We start from the raw sequence: 21,309 nt of genomic DNA, 5'->3' as shown, positions 1-21,309 counted from the left end.
TTCCTGCTGCCCAAGCCTGGGAAACGTGAAGACCCTGGAGCCATGACCTGGCTCAGCCACCACTGCAAACCCTGCAGGTCCCTGCTAAAGCATCTGTTAGGCCAGGAAAGGACCACAGCCCAGCCCCAGCAGAAATTCATGCACAAAAAAGGACACTCAGACCTCTCCTGGGGCTGGTTGTCTCCCCCCAGTCCTGCCCGGAGCCAGGGAAGCTCTGAGTTTCTGTCCTTTGATGGAAAACTTCATTTGCTTTTCAGACAAGAAGAGTTTCTACACACTTAGGCTGCTGTGAGAAATACTCCATTTCAAATACACACACAATTTCAAATACATACACCCTTTTTTTTTTTTTAACTGTAAACAGGTTTTGAAGAAAAGATCAAAATCTCAGTGAAATATTTTGAAGCTGTTGGGATGAAGCACTTTGCTGTACATGATATGAATTTCCTTGGGAGTAATTTCTATTGGAGGGATTCACATTTGCTTTTACATCCCAAAAGCAGAATGTGGAAAAACAGATTGAAGCCACAAAGCATTTCTTAGGATAGAGCAGCCATTCCCACCCACGTAAGGATCTGGGAGCAGCACTAGGTCCTGCAGCCTAGCAAAGGCCAAGGATTCACCCTTTTCTCCCTGCTTCATTACCATCATTAATTTATTCCTGAAATTCCCCAGAGAATAAATTCTTGCAAACACCTTGACACAGCAGACAGAGGTGAGGAAAAGGCCCCAGACGAGCCCGAATACATTTTGCAGGTGGAAATGCAGAGACATGGAGGAACAGACGGCGCAGGGAGGGTTGTGTTCCTGTGGGAAAAGGATTCTTTCTCTTCCCAGGGATTCATTAAAGGTTTCACACCGGGGACCAAATAGTTTTAAGTGAAGGACTCCCTTTCTGCTTTGCCCTGGCAGACAAAGGGCTGGTTAGCAGGAGCATCGCTGAGGAGACGCTGGGTTACTGCGCTCGCTCAGCCTGCTGGGAAACTCCTTTGAACACTCACGACATCAGAGCTTAGGCCCCGATTTGTTAGACAAGCCTGACTTTATTATTTTTTTAAAAGGGGGATATTATCTTCTGCCTCCAAAGGAAAGGGGGAGAGGAGAAAGCCACTGATACAGGGGGGTAGAGACAGACACAGAACCTCATTATTAAACAAAATAAATAAAATATACTAGTAGAAAACTCGCCTTGGCTTTATTACTATATTCTGTCCTCTAAATATTTCATTTCCAACTAATGCACAAGCCAAATGGAAAATTTCGAGCAAAACTGCACTACTTAGAATATGCTTAATTATTGATTCAGCCAGGAGGGAAAAAGGAAAAAAAAAAAACCAACCAAACCAGAAGGGAGAAAAAGCCAGAGGCTGCTGAGCTCTCCGTCCTGGAGCTGCTGAAGGAGTTTTGGTTTGCTTTTTTTTTTTAATTATTATTTTTATTTCATCACACCTTTGCAGAGCAGAAGCAACGACTGAGAGACTTTGGGGATCAGTATGAAAGCAGAAAATGCCTTTTGACACCCACACACCTGGGGCCAGACACCCTTCCTGCTGCCCAAGCCTGGGAAACGTGAAGACCCTGGAGCCATGACCTGGCTCAGCCACCACTGCAAACCCTGCAGGTCCCTGCTAAAGCATCTGTTAGGCCAGGAAAGGACCACAGCCCAGCCCCAGCAGAAATTCATGCACAAAAAAGGACACTCAGACCTCTCCTGGGGCTGGTTGTCTCCCCCCAGTCCTGCCCGGAGCCAGGGAAGCTCTGAGTTTCTGTCCTTTGATGGAAAACTTCATTTGCTTTTCAGACAAGAAGAGTTTCTACACACTTAGGCTGCTGTGAGAAATACTCCATTTCAAATACACACACAATTTCAAATACATACACCCTTTTTTTTTTTTTAACTGTAAACAGGTTTTGAAGAAAAGATCAAAATCTCAGTGAAATATTTTGAAGCTGTTGGGATGAAGCACTTTGCTGTACATGATATGAATTTCCTTGGGAGTAATTTCTATTGGAGGGATTCACATTTGCTTTTACATCCCAAAAGCAGAATGTGGAAAAACAGATTGAAGCCACAAAGCATTTCTTAGGATAGAGCAGCCATTCCCACCCACGTAAGGATCTGGGAGCAGCACTAGGTCCTGCAGCCTAGCAAAGGCCAAGGATTCACCCTTTTCTCCCTGCTTCATTACCATCATTAATTTATTCCTGAAATTCCCCAGAGAATAAATTCTTGCAAACACCTTGACACAGCAGACAGAGGTGAGGAAAAGGCCCCAGACGAGCCCGAATACATTTTGCAGGTGGAAATGCAGAGACATGGAGGAACAGACGGCGCAGGGAGGGTTGTGTTCCTGTGGGAAAAGGATCCTTTCTCTTCCCAGGGATTCATTAAAGGTTTCACACCGGGGACCAAATAGTTTTAAGTGAAGGACTCCCTTTCTGCTTTGCCCTGGCAGACAAAGGGCTGGTTAGCAGGAGCATCGCTGAGGAGACGCTGGGTTACTGCGCTCGCTCAGCCTGCTGGGAAACTCCTTTGAACACTCACGACATCAGAGCTTAGGCCCCGATTTGTTAGACAAGCCTGACTTTATTATTTTTTTAAAAGGGGGATATTATCTTCTGCCTCCAAAGGAAAGGGGGAGAGGAGAAAGCCACTGATACAGGGGGGTAGAGACAGACACAGAACCTCATTATTAAACAAAATAAATAAAATATACTAGTAGAAAACTCGCCTTGGCTTTATTACTATATTCTGTCCTCTAAATATTTCATTTCCAACTAATGCACAAGCCAAATGGAAAATTTCGAGCAAAACTGCACTACTTAGAATATGCTTAATTATTGATTCAGCCAGGAGGGAAAAAGGAAAAAAAAAAAAACAACCAAACCAGAAGGGAAGAAAAAGCAGGGAGCTGCTGAGCTCTCCGTCCTGGAGCTGCCATTTGGATCCTGCTCAGCTTCCCAGCCTGGATCCCATGGGACAAGAGCTGCTGGCAGCCCCAGCTTGTCCCTGAGCACCAGCACGACATGGGCTCATCCCCACACTTCTCCAGCCTCCCCCAGCACCACCACAGCAATGCACAGAACTGGCAAGATGCACCCATGCCCCATTTCCTCCACCCTGCCTGGGGATTGCCTCAGCCTGGGTTCACTTTCTGCTGAGATTTTAGTTTAAATTTTTCTTGCAAGCAGAAATACTTTGTAGAAGTTGACCAGCCCATTAGGGGGAAGAACCAGCCTCCCTCTCAGCTGAGCTCCAACACCAGCCACCTCTGAGGGTAAAATGCCACACCTGCAAACCCCTGATGTCTTCCTAACCACTGCTGAGGGACCACAGAGGGTCCCTGTCCCTGCCAGCACTGCAGAGCTGGCCACACAGCCCAGCAGAGCCTGAGACAGAGGGCAGCCACCCTGAAATGCCAGCACCAGCCCCCGAGGAGACAGCACAGAGGAGAACATCCCATCACCATCGCTGGATGCAGCAAGAACAACTCACTATGTCCGTCCCCATCACCGTCCCCAAGAGCAGCAGCACCAAAGATCCCTGGCTGAGGCAAAGGGAACTGCTGCTCCACACCCAGCTTTTATCCCAAAGCAGGAGTAGGTGGAGCTGGGGGCTGTAGTGATGGGCTAACCCAGCACACCTGCAGGGGAAGCAGGGGAAGAGCACAAAGCGTAGGAACTCAATGGCAAGCTCAGGCTGGAGTGAGATAAAAACTTGGTCTTGGAAACGCGGCCAAGATCCTTTTCTAATTCACAACAAAACGTCTCTATCAAGAGAATAGTTCAGAGTCTAATTCCTGTATCTGTCCTCCATATCCTGCTCTGGAAAACTACTCACCTCCCCATATTAAAATCCTTTCTAATAAGGTAATTTCTTCTCCAAGACATGGGTATATTATAGACACAGAAGCTGGTTTAACTGTGAAATTACCCTTAGCTGGAGTTTTCCTGCTTCCCACTCCCCCCAGAGTGCTTGGCCTCAGGCTCATGCCCATGCTCTTGAGCACCACAGCAAACAGTTCTGGCCCAGGCTCTTGGGAAGCTGGGTGCTGCAGGAGGGCTCCCAGCACCATGCACAGACTGGGAAAGAAGGGGGAGCATCTCCAGTTTGGTCAGGATTCAAACAGGCTGCCTGGGTCTGGGAGGTAGGGAGCAGCAGGCCTGCCAAGCCAGCTGCCCAGCCAATTAGGAGTTTCACTGAAACTTCAAATTATGGTCTGTTTTTGTGTGTTGTTTTTTTTTTAAGTGACAGAATTATGCCGTGTTACAGAGAAAGTGACAGGTAATTTGGGACACTGAGGATTTCTTGGGCTCTATAGCTAATGGGGAGTTTAGCACCAATTCCTCTGTAATTTGCACTTCTGAGAAACGGCGTTATTATAAAGTCAGAAATCTCAAGCACTTTCAACTCAGGGATCTGCCAGACTGTCGATGACCAGGCTCTGAGGAGGCCTGAGTCCACAGGTCACCCATTTCAATATCTGAGGCTGGGTGGCTTCCAAAAACAGCTGCTCCAACGGCAGAGCCGAAAATTGGAGGTGACATTCAGAAGTCTCTGAAAATTATAACCCTGACTTCCTCCTTGAAAAGCTTATCTGAATCCTGGCTTATCCTTTGATGAGGTTACTGAAAAAGCATTCTGCTCTGAGTACTTGAAAGATAACAGGCAATATATGTGAGCTGGTGTGCTTCTCCCTGGGGGGGAAACACTATCGAACATGCCAAGCATGGGACACTAATTAAATGGCCTGAATTATGCTGGACAGGAAGGTCCTGGAGTGGTTTGGTTTAACCCCTTCCCATCCTTGCACACCCAGAGCAAACGTGGGTGCTGATCCACAAATGCTCCCACAAGGATGTGCTTCCTGCCGGCCTGAGCATCCTGCACCACTCCGTGGGAAAAAGGCCCTCGTGAGAGGGAAGCACCTTCTGTGATCCCAGCTCGTGGGATCCCAGCATCCTTGAGGAGCCCCTGAGACCTTCATTAAATAAACCTAAATAAACCACTCCTCAAGAACAATCCTGCTTTACTTCTGGGAGGACTCTGTGCTGGGGCTGATCCCGCCCATCAATACAGACACGACAATGTTTACATTTTTGCTTAAGTTCAAGGAAACGTTTGGGTTTCTTGGATGCTAAACCCATGGTTACGAGCAAGTGTCTTCCTGAGCTGTAAGAAGAAGGGAAAAGGAGGCAGAAATACAGTCTTATCGGAGAGAAATGGTGAATTCAGTAATGCTTAATGGGCTGGCAAAGGGGCTGTGAAAATTGACCCAGCTCTACTGGTGAGGGAAATAATGGGGCTGCCTTTATAATGTGGAGCAGCAATCACAGCTCAAAGGGTGGAAAGGAGGGAAGATAATGTACTGAAATATAAGCTCTTACAGCAAAATGGGTATTAATTATGGGGAGGCAAAGTTCTGCCCTCAGAAGAGCAGCCACGGCCACGTTCCTGGGGAAAGGCTCTGGCTGACGTCTCAGCCCCAGATCTTTGAATTTCTGGCAGGCAGAGGATGCTCCTCTTCTCTGGTGAGCCTGTAGCCCAAAACGCAGGGAAAAAGAACAAAAGCACTTTAATGGCATCATTTCTGTTAAAATTAGCTGTCTCTCAGTGCTGTCCCAGCCCCCAAAACACCAATAATTGTTGTCTGGTTCCCTGCTGTATCCCCAGCCAGCGCCTCCAGCGCTTCAGGCCCTGCTGTGTGAGATTAGCAGGGAAGTGTTTTGAGTCCCTTACATCAAAGGGACTGAAAAACTATAAATTTAACAGAACGTATTATGCAGGTGAGGAAAAAAAAAAGCAAGTTCTGTCAGAAAGGACAGCTCACTTCTCCAGGTTCTGGGGCAGGGCTTCAGGCAGCTAATACCTCCCCAGGAAAAAAACAAAACCAACCACAACACAACAAAGCAGCTAAAAACAACCAAAACCCAAAATGTATAGGTGGACAGCAGCCCAAAAACAAGCAAAATGACAACAGGTGGGAGATGCTCTGAGGTTCACTGTGTGCAGGGAAAAGCAGTCGATCAAAAGAGGCCGTGGGAAGGGGGTGGAAAGGGGGTGGGAAGGGGGTGGGAAGCCTCAGGTGGCTGGCACAGGGTCAGGGCAGCCACAGGTCTCCTGGTGCATCCCTGGATCTTTCATTGGGTCCCTTCTCCACACGGCACTGCATAAATAAAGTTGAAAGGAAGAAGGTGAGATGAGAAATGAGGAGGAAAAGATGAAGCTAGGAGGATCAAAGATTAAGGAAATCTTCTGCCACTTTCCCACGCTGATGTCCCATCATTACTACACCCCTGCCTGCTGAAGGCTCCTCTGGCCGTGCAGGTGCCAGGGCCGGTGCTGCCAGCCTGTGGTGGTTGGACAACAAAGCCCTGCAGCACCAGGGGGAAACTCTTCAAAGGGTCCTTGCCTTGAAAACGCTGAGCATTGTTTCCATGGGCCCTTAAACAGAATAATTCATTAGTCGGCTCAGAACAATCAATATCGCGCACCGACAATTTATACACTGACTCTTTACCCAGCAGACCCTCTTTGATAATATTATTTATGATTCTAAATAACTCCATTGGTGTTCAATAGAGCTGGGAGGTACCTGGGGGACAGGGGCACAATCAAATTATGAAGACTCATGGTTTACTCAGTGCTGGAAATGTTCAACTGCAATTCAGCACTGTTAGTCCTGCCGCAGTCCCTTCCCCAGTCACTTATACAACCTCCTTAGTACCAGCTGCTGGGCAGGAAGGCTTCTTCAGGGAAAGGGTCCGGCTCAGCCAACAGAGAGGTCTGCCTGTAAAAGGAATTTTAGTGGGGCTGCTTCTGCATCCATGGAAGGATGAAGGACACGCCGGGCAGTTCAACGCATCCCAGGCCACTGTGGCAATCAAACTCCAGCACTGCTGGGGAACTGAGGAGCAGGCAGGGAGAGGCAGAGGCAGCAGCTCCAACCCAGTGCTCTCTGTCCCACTGCCCCATCTGCATGCGGCACAGCACGCTGCCTGTCTCTGCCCTGTATTTATGGCTGATGCACACACTGTGTACGTTTTAATAAAGCGCTTCTGATAGACCCACGGAGCAGCCAAACGCTGAGTCATTATTATCGACGGAACATGGCATAAGTACTTTGCTGAGCTTCCTCTGGGCTTTCAGGGTGTATAAAGCTAACACTAATGCTATATGGCTCTATAAACTCCAGTCCTCCCTGCAGAGAAGCAATAATTAATCAGACGATGCATGATATGTAACAAATTAAAAAGATAAAACTTCCCAACAAAAATGATGGGGCTAGAGATGCGGCCGCGCCCGGCAGCGAGCTGCCCTGCATCCTGCTGGCCTTGCTCTGCCAGGCTGTGACACAGGACAGATCCTGCAGCTCCCAGCACTGCCTGGCACAGCCTCCAAGCTCAGTTGGGCAATCCCGGTGTGTCCTCAGCATTCAGCCCCAGCAGGGAGAGCTGGAGGGGCACAGGGAACTGGGATCGGGATGTAAGTGCTGGGGACAGTGTGAAGGAGGGCGGGTGACAAGCAGCATTTTGTGCTTGTGAACATGTCCTGGAAACTCTGCCCAACACTGCTCCTGCTCCTTCCTGGCTTGCAAATAGCTGAGGCTATAAAATGAAGTGGTGACAATTGTCACTGTAGAAGCATAACAGCTAAGAAAATCCCACCAGAGTAATAATTAAGACAGATACTGAGGAGTCTGACAACCCGGGGTTTCTTTTTGGACTTTAGCTATTTCTGCTACGTGATTCCTGTTTGAAAATCAGCATCTCCTTTTGATGGGAATCCCAGAGATTTCAGGACTTGTTCTTGTTCCTCTTGAAGCAGAATAGAGAAATAAACAGCAATACTTCCTGTGGAACAGAAAGAAAAAACATCTTCACCTCAGAAAGATCTGGGAACTCTCACTTCCACATCCCACACAGACTGCAGGGCTGATGAATTCCCAGCTTGTAGCAGAAGCACATTTTGGTGGAGATGCTCCAAGGGAAGATCAGCTCTGTTGGGCCCCTTGGGATGGGATCCCTCTGGGAAGCCTGTCCCCAGCCCTGTAGGACACTGCTGGGACATGAAGATGGCAATGGCAGGGCCCTGGTCCCCGGGCTGCCCTCCAGCACCTTGCCAGGCCTGGCTCCAAGGAGGGTTTTAGGCTGAACACATCACATGGCGACCACAGCCTCCACGGAGGTGTTTGGGTATCTATATTTAGCTGTGCTCCTTCCCTTCCTCCTTGACATTCATCAATTTTAAATGCCTTTCACCTGGGAAGGGTGTTGTGGCCCTTGTGCTGCTCCTTGTCTCCCAGTGGTGCTGAGCATGGAACATCTCCCCGGGATGTGGCTCCAGCCCACCCACTGGACCACAGACACTCACCCACGCGGGATGCTCAGGCACCCTGGGTGCTGCCGTGGTGCTCTCCAGCCCTCAGCTGGCACGTGGGGCTGCTGGTTCTGTGTCCTGGGGCAGGGAGAAATGACTGGGAGTGGTGGGGAAAAGAAAGAGATTACAGGGGATCTGGGAGATGCTGTTAGAGAACACAGCAACTTACAGAAGAGACAGGCAGCAGCTGCAGGGAGCTGAAGGCCAATTTGGCAGGAGAGTTGTCAGACAACAAGCCTTGCTGAAGCCTGGGTGGGATGGGAGACCCTGCTGGCCCCTCCCCATCGCTCCATGTGCGGCTCATTGGGATGGGGTCCCGTTCCCACCCTCCTCACCAAGCTCTGCATCCACAGCACGCCAGATAACGTCCTCATTCGTCCTGCTTAACTCCCCCAGCTCCTCAAATGGAGCCAAATCAGGCTGAGTGGTGGATAAACAGGAGTTTCACAGCTCACAAAGCAGAACTGCCAGCTACTGCCAGCCCAGACGTAATGAGCTCCCACAGCCCCCCCGGGAGTGGTTAGAGGGGCTCCTCTGTCCCCAGGCTGCCAGTCAAGCAAGTGCCAGGGAGAAGTGCTTTAATCCCTTGCACTCCATCCCAGCCGTGGCTGAAATCCCTTTGGGCATGTAAGTTTTCTTGGAATGTGCCATCCCACCAGCATGGGGACAGCAGTGTAGTTCACCTGCCCCCAGGTCTCCATCCCTCCCCCCAGGGAAAGCTCTAATCCAGGGGGGCCGAGGTGGGGATGAGCCAACAGGGTGCAACAAGCAACAAGGGAAAGTGTTTGCCTGTTTTACTTTTCACCCAGGCTGGTGTTGTCACCTCCTCGGGTATCCTTTAATTAACAGCAGATTGCTGGTCAGCAGAGAGGGACTAATTTACCACCCAGAAGGGGAGCAGGGGAGGTTTGCTTGGCAGCCAGGGTGGCAGGGACATCTCCCACCACGTCGCGCTTTCACCAGGATGTGAAGTCGCTTGTCAGGAGCTGCTCCCCAAAGGCTCCAGCAAATTAGCTAATGAAGATGACGTCACGTGGGCTTTCAGGAGTGCTCCAGCAGACTGGCCACGGCTGCTGCTTCTCCAATACCTCTGGGAAGTAAAACACAGCTCAAAAGCCCACGTCTGCTCCCAACCATCAGATGCTGTCCAGATAACCCGTCCCTGCTAAAGAACACCCAGTGACAGCAAGACTGTGGAACCATCTCACCTTCCAAGAAACACCAGCTCCTGGAGGAGACACAGGGAGAATCACGTATAGGATTCATCAGTTTCTCCTCTCCAGACCTCTTCCCAGAACAGGTTGGACGTGTGAGAAGGAAAAAACAGAGAGCACCATTATCAGGTCCCTTCCAAAAGACTGACAACTAACTGACAAATCCCAAATAAGTCCCTGCTCCAGGTGGCAGCCCAGGGCTCCTGTGCCCTGTCCCCCACAGCAGCACAAGCGTGAGTGAGCTCTAATCTGCAGCAGTGGGCAGGGAGCCAGTGGGGACTTTTCCATCCCTGAGCTCTGAGGAGATGGACACCTGTGTCTCTTCTCTGCTGGGCCATATTTAGCCATAATTATACCCTTTCAATCTATGTATAAATAACTGGGATTCCGGGTAAAATGTTGGGTTGCTTGATTTACAATCCCAGAGAGATGATAAGGTTGCCACAAGGATAAATCACAGAAGGGCATACTCAGAAGATCTGAGAGAAAGAGAGAAACTTCTGCCCCACCCCCTTCTCCCCACATTACTTACTAATGTTTGTTTCTAAAGCAGCTGGGATAGTTTTGGCATTAAACAAACATTGTGCTATTGCCCAAACATTTAATCATTGTCCTAAGTGACCACCAAGAGTTCTGGGAAGGAGGGACTTGTTTTTCCTGCCTACTTCTGGTGTCAGGCCACCAAGGGTCCTGGGAAATGACAGGTGCTGCTGAGGGTCCCCAGTCCCTCCACCTCCCAGTCTCCCCACTCCATCTGCTGGCTCAGGCCGAAGTTTTCAGAGGGTTCAGTTTTCCTGCTCCTGGAATCCTCCAGCCCAAGGGCTCCCAGGAATTTTCTCCAAGTGACCTGCGTTTCTTTTTCTCAACAGACCCATAAGCTGGGCAGTCATAGCCAGCCTGATCCTTGGCTGGGGAACACAGAGCTTCTCAGCCGGGTAACCTGGAGAGCAACCTCCACCTTGCCTCTGATGCACAGCAGCATCAATAGCCTCCAGCCAGACCATGAATGGGTGTGTGTGGCGAGCAGCTGGTGTTCTGGGGAGGCCAGGCAGGCTGCCATGGGGGGAGGTCTCAATCCAGAGTGTGGTTTGGAAGGGGCTGGTCTGACCAGGCAGCAGCAATCACTGCAGCATCCTTGGACAGCAGGCTGCGTGGTGGGGAGTGCGACAAGAGATGGACGAGCCTGTCCTGGATGTTTTTCAAGTGGAGATTAACCACTGAGCAGGTTCTTTTTATTTAAGACGCCATATGTCTCTTCCCTCTAAATAGCTCTTCCATCAGTTCCCGCTGTGATTCCCAGTCTGAAGGCTCCAGCAAATTAGCTAATGAAGATGACGTCACGTGGGCTTTCAGGAGCGCTCCAGCAGACTGGCCACGGCTGCTGCTTCTCCAATACCTCTGGGAAGTAAAACACAGCTCAAAAGCCCACGTCTGCTCCCAACCATCAGATGCTGTCCAGATAACCCGTCCCTGCTAAAGAACACCCAGTGACAGCAAGACTGTGGAACCATCTCACCTTCCAAGAAACACCAGCTCCTGGAGGAGACACAGGGAGAATCACGTATAGGATTCATCAGTTTCTCCTCTCCAGACCTCTTCCCAGAACAGGTTGGACGTGTGAGAAGGAAAAAACAGAGAGCACCATTATCAGGTCCCTTCCAAAAGACTGACAACTAACTGACAAATCCCAAATAAGTCCCTGCTCCAGGTGGCAGCCCAGGGCTCCTGTGCCCTGTCCCCCACAGCAGCACAAGCGTGAGTGAGCTCTAATCTGCAGCAGTGGGCAGGGAGCCAGTGGGGACTTTTCCATCCCTGAGCTCTGAGGAGATGGACACCTGTGTCTCTTCTCTGCTGGGCCATATTTAGCCATAATTATACCCTTTCAATCTATGTATAAATAACTGGGATTCCGGGTAAAATGTTGGGTTGCTTGATTTACAATCCCAGAGAGATGATAAGGTTGCCACAAGGATAAATCACAGAAGGGCATACTCAGAAGATCTGAGAGAAAGAGAGAAACTTCTGCCCCACCCCCTTCTCCCCACATTACTTACTAATGTTTGTTTCTAAAGCAGCTGGGATAGTTTTGGCATTAAACAAACATTGTGCTATTGCCCAAACATTTAATCATTGTCCTAAGTGACCACCAAGAGTTCTGGGAAGGAGGGACTTGGTTTTCCTGCCTACTTCTGGTGTCAGGCCACCAAGGGTCCTGGGAAATGACAGGTGCTGCTGAGGGTCCCCAGTCCCTCCACCTCCCAGTCTCCCCACTCCATCTGCTGGCTCAGGCCGAAGTTTTCAGAGGGTTCAGTTTTCCTGCTCCTGGAATCCTCCAGCCCAAGGGCTCCCAGGAATTTTCTCCAAGTGACCTGCGTTTCTTTTTCTCAACAGACCCACAAGCTGGGCAGTCATAGCCAGCCTGATCCTTGGCTGGGGAACACAGAGCTCCTCAGCCGGGTAACCTGGAGAGCAACCTCCACCTTGCCTCTGATGCACAGCAGCATCAATAGCCTCCAGCCAGACCATGAATGGGTGTGTGTGGCGAGCAGCCGGTGTTCTGGGGAGGCCAGGCAGGCTGCCATGGGGGGAGGTCTCAATCCAGAGTGTGGTTTGGAAGGGGCTGGTCTGACCAGGCAGCAGCAATCACTGCAGCATCCTTGGACAGCAGGCTGCGTGGTGGGGAGTGCGACAAGAGATGGACGAGCCTGTCCTGGATGTTTTTCAAGTGGAGATTAACCACTGAGCAGGTTCTTTTTATTTAAGACGCCATATGTCTCTTCCCTCTAAATATCTCTTCCATCAGATACCGCTGTGATTCCCAGTCTGCCTTCCAAGCCTGCCTTGGAGACACTATTGCCAACACTTCATAAAACTGTGTTAAATCGGAGATGGAAAACACTTTGAAGGCTCCTTCTGTCCATTCCCCCGTGTGCATCCTGCCCGGATGCATTTGCAGCCGCCCTGCTGCAGTGCCTGGGAGCCTGGAAGCCTCAGCATGACCAGGAGCTGCAGCCTCCCCAGAGCCCTGCATCCCTCTGGGCCGTGGACACCATTTCTGGCCTGGTTTGGCTTTGGTGACTCATTTGATTACGCTGCAAATTCTCTTCCCCGCCTGCGGAGCGGGGATAGCGATGCTCTCCCTCTCCCCTGCTGGGAGCTCCAATATATCAAGGCTTGCGAGGCACTTAATACTATGTAAATGGGAGACATATCAGCTGTGCCTCAGATAAATGAATTTCACTTAGATTGATGGGTGTGAAGCACTTCCAAAATTAGGCCTATTCTTCTTAAATCAAACAGTTTCCCCAAGCCAGTTCAGCTCCATTGATGTAGAGGAAGTCATCAAGTCCCGATTCATCATCAGGCTCCAGAGCAGCCCTCAGATGTGCTGACCCACCACAGAGTGTGGCCAGATGCACAAGGAGCAGGACTCTGTGTCTGCCAATTAACATCCCTGGCTTGGTCCACACAGCCAGGACACTCTTGGTGGGACTAAAACCCCATCAGGTGCCTTACACGGAGCCTGGAGAATCACAGCGGATTCCAGCTACAGAACTCCCTTTCCTCCCAATATCTTCCTGCCCATCCTTGTCCTCATAGATAAATAACAAGTAACTCAAACACCAGTGTCCCAGAGCTCCCTGCCTGGCCCCTGTGGCAGGATGGGGCCATTTTTAGGGATCAGGACTGGAAAAGCAGTGCATAGCAACCCAAGTGCCTGCCCTGATGCTTACACTGAACTGTATTTATGCTGTTAAACACTCTATAACATGGAGACAATACCACCCTGCTGTTCTGTTAGGGAGCAGTAAATCCCTCTCACAAGTGGCAGCACCCCAACCAACCGCAGCTCACCGAGGAATACTGTAGTAGACCCTTCCAAGCTGTTCACTGCAGATCCATGCTGACATGTGGATCCATCCCAAGCCATGGGGGCTGCCTGAAGGGAGAGAGACTCTTGGGCAGCACCGCCCCCCCCCCCCCCCCCCCCCCAGGCTCAAATTTCTCCTCTCTGCCAAACCTCAGCACCTCCTGACTACAAGCATCCGTCTGGTGTTTGGCTGCAGAGGAGGTTGGCTCTCTCCAACTTTCTAACTGCAGATAATCAACAAAGCCAGGCAAATAATTTAGCATGTATAAGTCTGTTCTATGAATTTTGACTCTATGCCCACAGGCAGCTCGTGCTCCTCACAAAGGAAGGGTGGGTACAACCGGTTAGCTGAGTAACCACCCAAGTGCATTTTTTGCATCCAAGTGCCTGTGCTGTCACCAGGTGAGACTAAACCATCCCAGGAGCCATGGGAGGCTGGGCTGGGCTGCTTCCCCTGCTGCCAGGGGGAGGAGAGGACGCTGCAGCCTCCCACCGCACTGCAAGGCCAGTTACAAGCTTGCCTGCAATTCCCATGTGGAAGCTGTGAACTGAATGGCATCTGTTCCGGGCAGGTTTTCCTGCGGGCTCGTGCCCCTGAGCTGTGCCCGGGCACTGCTGCTCCCTCCCTGCAGCCTCCAGCTGCGCCTTCCAGCCAACAGGTACGGAATAGCTGATGCAACTTTTCATTAACAGCTCCTCCAAGGTGGGAGTTGACCTGTTTGTAAGAAGAATGCTGCATCAATGTGTGACTGTAAATCATCCTGCTGGCCCCACACTAGTATCTTGATTCCTGCGGGCGGCCCCGCGGCTGCTGCGCCAGGGGTGCCCTCCAGCCCCTGCCTTTATCTCCTCAACACCAGGATCATGTCACCTGCAGGAAGAGCTACAGCCCTTCGAGTTAAATGTGCCTGCCAAGAAAAATGTTTATTTTCCTTCCTCCACCTCCCCTCAGATATCTGATTAATTCAATGCAAGGAGTTCAGTTTTTTTTTTAAAGCCGAGTACAGAAACCTGGATGTAGGAAAATCCCGCAGCTGTTAGAGCCGCGTTGTGACCAAGGCAGCCTCAGAATGTGTTTTAGCCTGACTTGGCATGCTGACTTTTAAGAGCTAAATGGAGAAGTGAACTAATCCTAGGTCTTAATGAATAATGTTCAAATCCAACTTTCATTTTCAAATACATCCATACACTCGCGAATGAGTCACCAGGTGTTTGTTGTGTGGTGGAAGAACAGGCAAGCTGGGAAGGGCATTTTTCTGTGTTTGTGAATCATTGTATATGATATTTTCCTCCACTGTGCCTCTTGGTCCGAGCAGTTTTCTGCAGTGAAATCCATTCAGCTGTACTGGAAATGTAGGCACTTTATAGAAAATCTTTAATAGTGCCAGTGCAAATGGATGGCTCTTATTTCCTCTCTGCAAAGCGGCGATTTGCAAAACCACTGCTAACAAATATTCCCCCCTCCCCAGGCTGTTAAAACCTGGCAGAGGGAGATGCCTCCAACACCAGTGGGCTCCTTTTGCTGGCAGGATCAATCCAGGCTTCCAATTTCCCAGATACCAGCACAGTTCATCCATGGTATCATGCTCCTGACACTGGGTGCAGGGACAAGCTCTGTCAGGCGCTGCCAACCAAGACTGCCAGTCCTCTGGAGCACAGGGAATTACTTTGTTTTAATTGTTTCACCTATTTTCCTCCAGTATGTTCCTTTTTCTCCTGGGTCCCTCTCCCTGCTCCTTTCTGCCCAGTTTCTGCCCACAGCCAGGGGAGGCTGGAGGCTGCAGGGTTGAGGAGGAGCATCCTGGGCACGGCTCCATCTCTCCCTGTGCCCATCCTGCCCCTTTGGCACAGCCAGTCTGTCCCGGGCAGACTGGGAGGGAGATGCTGTCCCAGCACAGCAGCTGCCAAAGAGCCCAGTGATTGCAGGGGAGCTGGTTATTGCTGCCACTCATGAAAAAACCTTCTGAGGCATTTGCCTCAGGAAAAGGGCAGCTTGCCTCAAATGTCAGGTGTCAGCAAAGCCTTTCTGCATCCCTGGGCCGACTTCCCCCGCCAGCTTCACCTGACACAAAAGGACCCGGAGCGCCTCTATTCATCCCAGATGCCATCTCCCACCTCCACAGCCCAGCCAGGCTGGCCTGAAAAGAGACACATCAACTTTCTTCTGATTGTTCTAATCGCTCCTTTTCCTCCCAGGAAATAAATTTTTAAATTGTTCCTATTTTTCTCTATCACCTTTGAAATGGATTTGCTTTTTCCATTGAAAGCCCAAGAAAGAAGAACACTTAAAAGTTTTCCATTTTCAGACCCCAGCAAGCCTATCACTTCTGACATAAACAAACAAAGCCCAAACATGTTTAATGAAACAGTTTGGTTTTCAAAACGAACACTTTTGTTTTGATCAAAAAGCTATCTGTGACTGCAACCCCAAAGATGTTCTCCCAAAACCCATTTCATCCACCTCTAAAAAGCTCTTTGCTGCGGGAGGTGCGAGGGACGCGCGTTCGCCAGCCTGGGTTTGCCTTCCCTCATCAGAGCTGCCAGACACCAGACCTGGGGCCCGGGGGAATGAGGGTGCTGCCCAGCACCTCAGGAGAGGGTGATGCTGATGGCAGCCCAGTCCAAACACCTGGACACAAGCAGAGCCTGGCAAACAGCATCCACCAAACAATCACATGTATTTTCCTCCAGCTGACAGGGAGCAAAACTTTATCCCTCTCTCCTGTGCACGTCCCAGTCAGGGTGTGGCCACCCCCAGCAGGGATTTCAGTCCCAGCACATCTGCCACCAGGCAGCAACTGACAACCCTTGTCTCTACGAGCTACCAATTCATCCCTAGCAGGCCCCAAGTTCAAAACTGCTGTCCACACACTTGTTCCTGCCAGCAAAGTTGTTAGCAGAGAGAGCTGCTAAAAGCAAACACAGCAGAAAACTCCAGCCAGCCACCCTGGAGCTTCCAGGGCTCTGGAACATCTTCACGGCCCCTCATGCTCCCACCTGCCCATCACACCAGCACAGGTCACCACCCAGGACACCAAAGCAAAGGAGCCTGTGGAGCTCTGCAGCTCTGCCCTGCTATAAGTGAAGGGACTGAACAGAAAGGCCTGGAAATAGGGAAGACACGCAGAGTATGAGAAATCTAGACAAGTAATAGCAATAATAAAAATAGCATTATTTATAAATTGCTCACTCAAGGGCTCGGAGGGACCCAAGCAGACAATTAAAGCACAATAATAATAAACAATAATAATTAAAACCTCGTAAAACACATCATGGGAAAAGGAAGTAAAATATTCTAAAGCTCATGAAATCCTGCAGAGGACATAAAATAAAGACAAGGGGGAAAACTTATTACATCCCAGGCAGTAATGGCTTTCTGAGGAAAAAAGGACAAGGAAAAAGGGATGGAAAGAAAAGAGACTTAAGAGTTAAGGGAAGATGCTTTTGTGGTAAGAGATGCCAGCAGAGATGGGGGTGCCTGGGGAGCCCCCCAGCAGCAGCCCGGGCAGAGATGTTCAACTTGTGCTCAGCACGACATGCACAGAGCACTGCAGTGGGGTCTCTCCGTGTTTTGACACACATTATATGTTGGAATAACTCTAAGGGATTTCTGCACAGCACAATAATGAGTGTGCCCGGTAATAACCAGCTCTAGGGAAGGAGACAAAGCTGGAGTTACCGCACCTGTGGTTTAATAGTTGGAGAATTGTGATCTTAGAAAACCAGTTTGCCCTAACGACATAATCCGTGCAGCCAAAGCCTCTTGTCTCGTTTAAGCCAGCAGTGGGGGACATTTGCAGCCAGGGGACTTTCAGAAAGGAGTCGTTTGCTGACAGACAGAAGGTCACCCAGAACGAGTGTGCTTCTGCAGCTCCAAAACCTCCCTGCAGCTTTGTGATCTCAGCTGAGCATCAGGGATGGGGAGGCCGGCAGAGAAAATGCTTTTCTGGGGGGAATGAACCTGGGTCCAGGGAAAACATCCCCTCTCCTGTCACCTCCTGACATGGTGGGACATTGCAGGAGGAGCAGAGCATCCCTCCATGGGGCAGCTGGAGCAGAGAAGGCTGAGAGGGTCCTGGGAGGGCTCCCAGCATCCCCTTCTCTCCTGTCAGTCATCACCCCCCCTGCTCCTCCCAGGTTGTGGATCACAGATGCTGCACACTGTCATTACACATCTAATTAGTGAGTGGCTTAGCTGGGTGGCACCTCAGCCCACCAGCAGCCAGTGTCCCCTGCTCCAGAGGCAGGGGAAGCCGTGGCCACACACAGAGACACCAGAGCAGTCCTGTGATGCAGGGGAAACCTCTCTGACCTCTGAGCCAGCTTCCCACTCTCAGAGTAGGAGCTGATTAGCCTCCTATCCCCGATGCATGCTTTAAAAATGCTGTAATTGATGATAAAACGAGGTGGCTCCTCTTTAAATCCAGCTACCTCTGACTCCACACCCTCAGCTGGGTGCTGTCTCTGTGCTGGGAGCAGACACAGCACCTGCCCATGCACTCCCATGATCTCCCAGCACCTGCACACCCAGAGGAAGGGGAATGCCACCTCTGCCCCAGGCAAACCAGGAGTCTGCACAGTGAGCCTGGACAGGGCACAGAGCTGGGCCCAGAGAAGAGAGGGATGAAGGTGCCAGCACAGACATGGATGCTCTGGGTGAACCCAGCTCTCCCAGGGGAAACAAACACGTTGTTCAAGAGGGTTTTTCATTGCCTTTGCCATGGAGTGGCCATGAGCCTTTCATACTGAGAGCCTTTAAAGACTTTGGGAAGCAATTCCAACGTTTTCTATAGGCCTGGGGAGATAATTGAATGCTTTCAGAGAGCGCTCTGTGCAGGAAAGTTCAATTTTTGCAGCACGGTGCATCCTGCATTCACTGGGCTTCGTGCGTCGGCAGCATCCCCCCGCCTTTTTATTTCCTAGAAGCTGAATTACTCTCAGCATTTACCTGTGGCTTCTCTCTGATGAAGCACTTAGGGGTGAGAAGCAAAAAATGGACAGAAAGTCACCCCAAGCCCTTGCCAGGAGACAGAGAAACACACCTGGTGGGAAGCAGGGATGCTCTGCTCCTGTGCCGGGCAGAGGGGGCTCCCCCCACACACCCCACCCCAACAGGCAGAAAAGCTCTGCCGAGATATTTTTAGTCCAAATGTTGCAGAACAAGAAGCAGCTCCAGGCAATACTCTTTTTTTTTTTTTTTTTCTCCCCCCTCCTTATCCCTTCAGATGAAGCAGCAGGTGGAAGCATTTAGGTGAAGGTTACCAGCGACTGGAATTTAAAAGCAGCCGAAGCAGAATGTTTCTCTCTGCAAGTTTCCCCTGCCTGGTGAGGGGCAGCAGGAGCTTTGCTGGGGAATTTGGTTCCTGTGCCAGTTTCGTGCCAGCTAATTGCATCCAGCTTATCTCTGGTCCAAAGAAAAGACTGATTTAAGTCCCATTTCTATTGGAAGTGGCATTGCTTATGCACAGCCACACACGTCCTTCCCAGGCTTTGTACCGGCCTCTGAAGAGGCAGAGACTTCAACATGTAACAACCCTACACAAAAAAATAAATGGTATTTATTTAAATATTCCTTAGGTCATTTTAATGTATTTAAGTCTTTTTTTTTTTCCCTACACTAATGTGACGTATTTGACAGAAAGATAAATGACATTATTAAAGAATCTCTCTGGCAAATTTCAGTAATAAAATCTCCCTTTTTCCCCTCCTGCTTCTCTCCAGTTCCAGACACACAAGCCTTTTGCTTCCTGCATCTTCACAGATTACTCCTGGGCTTCTGGATTGGCCCCAGGATACTCTGTGCCCCGAACAGGAGGAATTTCACTAACTTTATCTTCCGAATCCCAGCAGGCAGAAGAAAGGAGAACAAAGACATGTCACGACCCCGTCTGCCTGACCTCAAGCAGCAGCAGCAGCTCCAACACACCCAGAATTTTTTTCCAGGATGTGAAACATCCAGCAGCCAAGGAGCCAGCAGAGTTCTAGAATTGAGTTTCCAGCTGAGCCAGAGGCTGGGAGCAGCAGCAGCTTCTGGGGGCCCTGCCCTGGTCCTGCAGGTCAGGGTGTCGGGGAGGGTTCGCAGAGAGGGAACAGGTTCAGTGAGGAGCTGGGGGTCATGCTGAGCAGGCACAGCCACAAGCTGCCCCTGAGGGTCTCAGTGTCACCACAATCCATATCTCAGGACAGGCTCTATGTGCACTGCCAATGCAGGGGGTCAGGCTGGGAGAGCGTGAGAGAGAAGGTCTGAAGCCTGAAGGCAGAAGGTCAACCACTGCTGCAGAAGCATCTTGTTTGCAAAAATGACAAGACCTACTCTGTGGCTGTTTAGATGCTCCAAAGCTTCAGTGATCTTACCTAGATTAGTCCTCAACAAGCTGAATTTCTGCTCCAGGTAGTGCAGCTGCTCCTTGCTGAATAAAACATGCCCTTCATGCGGCTGCACCCCAAAGATGAGCTCCAAGAAGGCTTTCCTTTTTCTATCGATGCACATGCTTATTTTTTTGTCAAATGCTTGCAAAGAGGAACACTGCTTGTTGCTCCTCTCAGTTTGCTTCCTGCAGGGAATGATGCCGCTGTTTTCATAACTCTCCCATCATTTTTCTGGGAGATTTGGGGTGCTGGATGCTGTCAGCCACATGGTAAATAAACCATGAGCTCCCCAGAACCATCAGCAGCTCCTCCTTTGCTCTGAGGGATTTCCATGGGATGGCGTCACTGCTTACTCTGTGTTCCCAGCTGGTCCCACTCAAATTGCTGCCAATGTCTTCCAAGGCTTGGGCTTGGACAAAGTCAGGGCCAGACTCAGGCCTTGTTTGCTTCATGCAGCTCCATGTGTTCTTCAGCTGGGGTGCAGGCTACTCAGAGGGGGCATTTGTTCATCTGCAGGCCCTTTAAACCACTACTCATTTCCGTGGCTGTTGTTACCATTTCAGAATTATCTATCAGATAGCTAGAGGCATTTTCTGCCTGTTATATTTGCTCCAAGCTGTCTGCTCACTGTCCTGACTTGCCATTTTCATTTACTCACAGGGAACACAGCCAGAGTGGATCGTTTCTGCTTCTCACTCAAGCTTTTAAGTAATGGGAAAAGGACAATCAAGTAATGACAGAGGCAGAGCAGTTGTAATGAAGTGACCAGACAATGCAGCACCAGGGTGGGAGGGGGATGCGAGGGGAGCAGCTCCCAGCTGTGTTTGCACATGGAAACCCTCCTGGGCAAACATCATCCCCCTCCTCCAGGCTCACCCTGGGGCTCCAAAACCCCACGGCAGCACCACAGCAGGTGGGAGCCTTTTTATAAACACTGAGAGATCCAAGCCTGGTGGATGCTCCCCTAACGATACAGCAGATCAGTACAACTAGTGACATCCTGCTGTAACACCCTGGCATTTAGCAAGCTGCATCAGGTACTCCTGTGGTTTGCATAAGCCAAGGATTGTGGCTTCTAGGCTGACTCTTCTTTCCTTCCCCCCCCAGTTTTGCTTGCTTTCCTTGCCTTCCCTTCTGGTTGACATGGTTACAGAATCCTGAGGATGGGTAACAGGACACATGTTTGGGCAGACCCCAGAACCCACGGATGCCTCCTGGAAGGCTACAAAGAGCACATGGTTTAGGGACAACTCAGCTGCCCTGCCTTCTCACACATCTCTCCCTCTCATTTCCAAACAGGTAATTGCTCAAATACATCTCTTTCTGTCCTGCAGATCTCTGCCCAGTGCTGCTCCTTCCCTACCCAAATTCTCCCTCAGTTCCTCACTTGTGCCATGACCCACTGCCAAGGCAGACAGGACCCAGCAGCAGGAACAAGCACTTACAGCCCATGGATGGATGGAGGCAACGCTCTT

The sequence above is a fragment of the Chaetura pelagica genome, unplaced genomic scaffold, assembly GCF_000747805.2.
Source record: "Chaetura pelagica isolate M959 unplaced genomic scaffold, ChaPel_1.0 scaffold650, whole genome shotgun sequence".
NCBI lineage: Eukaryota > Metazoa > Chordata > Aves > Apodiformes > Apodidae > Chaetura > Chaetura pelagica.
The sequence above is the reverse complement of the archived record's forward strand: the minus strand, read 5'-3'. Positions refer to the sequence as shown.